The sequence below is a fragment of the Oryctolagus cuniculus genome, chromosome 10 (genome assembly GCF_051225735.1).
Source record: "Oryctolagus cuniculus isolate XC-2025 breed Fujian yellow rabbit chromosome 10, ASM5122573v1, whole genome shotgun sequence".
Classification (NCBI taxonomy): Eukaryota; Metazoa; Chordata; class Mammalia; order Lagomorpha; family Leporidae; genus Oryctolagus; species Oryctolagus cuniculus.
In genome coordinates this window covers 10433941-10436669 of record NC_142876.1, presented here as the reverse complement: position 1 = coordinate 10436669, position 2729 = coordinate 10433941, and the positions used below count along the sequence as shown (strand labels likewise).

At 46.2% G+C, this 2729-nt stretch overlaps 1 pseudogene across 1 annotated transcript; it reads left to right on the top strand.

Moving 5' to 3' along the window:
• Positions 1-1473: 1473 nt before the first annotated feature.
• Positions 1474-2511, top strand: LOC100341866 (peptidyl-prolyl cis-trans isomerase-like 1 pseudogene; annotated as a pseudogene). Its single transcript, XR_016215104.1, has one exon. The product of XR_016215104.1 is annotated as a peptidyl-prolyl cis-trans isomerase-like 1 pseudogene (transcript).
• Positions 2512-2729: the final 218 nt, after the last annotated feature.

Here is a 2729-nt window from a genome sequence, read left to right as displayed (position 1 = left end):
CTCGTTCAGGAGGTAGTTTTGCAGGTGGGAGCAAAGCACCCAAGGAAGTTAGATTCCCACTTCCACAAAAACTGGCAGATAGGAACACCATCTTCCCTGATAGTTATATTTCAAAGAGATGGCTTCAGTATAAGATGGCTCAAGTCCTTGGGCCCCTGCACCCATGTGGGAGATGCAGAAGACGCGCCTGGCTCCTGGCTTCTGATTCGCTCAGCTCTGGCCATTGCATTTAGGGAGTGAATCAATGGATGGAAGACCTCCTTCTCTCTGACTCTGCCTTTGCCTTTCAAATAAATCAATAAATCTTTTTTTAAAAAAATAGATGGCTTCCGGATACAGAGAAAAGCATTCTTGAGTTACAAATCTATTGAACAGCCTTTAAAAAGGATTTACATCTCAGGCTGGCGCAGTGGCTCACTAGGCTAATCTTCCGCCTGCGGTGCCAGCACCCCCGGTTCTAGTCCCGGTTGGGGTACCAGTTCTGTCCCGATTGCTCCTCTTCCAGCCCAGCTCTCTGCTGTGGCCTGGAAGGCAGTGGAGGATGGCCCAAGTGCTTGGGCCCTGCACCCGCATGGGAGACCAGGAGAAGCACATGGCTCCTGGCTTCAGATCGGCACAGTGCACCAGCCGTAGTGGCCATTTGGGGGGTGAGCTAATGGAAAAAGGAAGACCTTTCTCTCTCTCTCTCTCTCTCTCTCTCTCTCTCTCACTGTCTAACTCTGCCTGTCAAAATTAAATTAAATTAAGTTAAATTTTAAATAAAAGGATTTACATCTCAAAGAGACAGAGAAGAGCCCAGCACTGTGGCTTATAGGTTAAGCCTCCCTCTGTGGGGCCAGAGTCCCATATGGGAGCCAGTTCCTGTCTAGGCTTCTCCTTTTCAATCCAGCTCTCTGCTTTTGACCTGGAAAGCAGTAGAAGATGGCCCAAGTGTTTGGCCCCTGCAACCCTGTGAGAGACTCGGAAGAAGCTCCTGGTTCCTGGCTTGGGATCAGCCCAGCTCCAGCCATTGCAGGTTTTTTTTTTTTTTTTTGCTTTAAAATCTATTTTTGAAATTTGGAGTTAACATGGAATGCTAATACTTTTTTATCATGAAGAGTACAATATTTCATTTTATTATAGAAAGCTTTTATTTAATAAATATAAATTTCATAGGTGCAAATTTTGGATTACAGTGGTTCTTCCCCACCATGCCCCCTCCCATTCCCAAACCGTCCCACCTCCTACTCCCTCTCCCATTCCATTTTTCATTAAGATTCACTTTCAATTATCTTTATATACAGAAGATCAACTCTATACTAAGTAACAATTTCAAAAGTTTGCACCCACACAGACACACAAAGTATAAAGTACTGTTTGAAGCCTAGTTTTACCATTAATTCTCATAGCACAACACATTAAGGACAGGTCCTACAAGGGAAGCAAGTGCACAGTGATTCTTGCTCTTGATTTAACAATAGACTCTCTTGAAGGATTCCGCCAGCCTCGCCATGGCGGCGAGTCCCCCAGACTCCTGGCAGCCGCCCAACGTTTACTTGGAGACCAGCATGGGCATCATTGTGCTGGAGCTGTACTGGAAGCATGCTCCAAAGACCTGCAAGAACTTTGCTGAGTTGGCTCGTCGAGGTTACTGCAATGGCACCAAGTTTCACAGAATCATCAAAGACTTCATGATCCAGGGGGGTGACCCAACGGGCACAGGTCGAGGTGGTGCATCCATCTATGGCAAACAGTTTGAAGACGAACTTCATCCAGACTTGAAATTCACTGGGGCTGGAATTCTCGCAATGGCCAACGCAGGGCCAGACACCAACGGCAGCCAGTTCTTTGTGACCCTCGCACCGACCCAGTGGCTTGACGGCAAGCACACCATTTTTGGCCGAGTATGCCAGGGTATAGGAATGGTGAATCGAGTGGGAATGGTGGAAACCAACTCCCAAGACCGCCCTGTGGACGATGTGAAGATCATTAAGGCATACCCTTCTGGGTAGACCTCGTGGGCACACCCAGGTCTTCGGCCAGCCAGCTTCTGCATGACCTAGAATGACATGTAACTCTACAGCTCATTTTGGCCTGGCATATCATGGAGTTAGGGAAGCCTGGGCAGAAGTGCACCCTGACAGGATGTGCTCACTGGGCGTAACCATCCTTCTCCTCGTGTGTGTCTGCTCCAGCCCACTTAGGACAGAATGAAGCAGACCCACTTCTGAGTGCCGGACCAAACTTCTTCCTGGGAGATTCATATTCTGGTCCACACTGCAGTCGTTTAGTGGCTGACAGCCACAGAATTCAAAACCAAGTCATGCCTCTGTGTATGCCCCCTTTCAGTCCCCTGCATTTGTAGGGAATGTATGCATCTCTCTCTCTGTTTTCCCTCTCAAAACCAGAAATCAGCACTGCTGTTCCTGACACTTAGACATCCCACGCAAAGCCACGCTGAATTTTTGCCAAGTGCAAAATACATCCAACAATCGAGTTTTTAAGGAGGTGTCAAGTGAGGAATAATAATGTGTAATCAAGAAGTGAACTTATTTAAAGGAAGAAGAAGCATTGACCATTTTTCCCTAGGAAGGAGTAGACATCTGTAGTGAATACAAGGATAGATTGAAAAAAAATGCAGTTCTGTGGTAAAGAATCTTCCATTAAGTTTTTTTTTTTAACCTAAGACTTTAAAGAAATCAGATGAGATTTTTATACATGAAGTTTTGTTTTCTTCAGAGTCTTTTTTG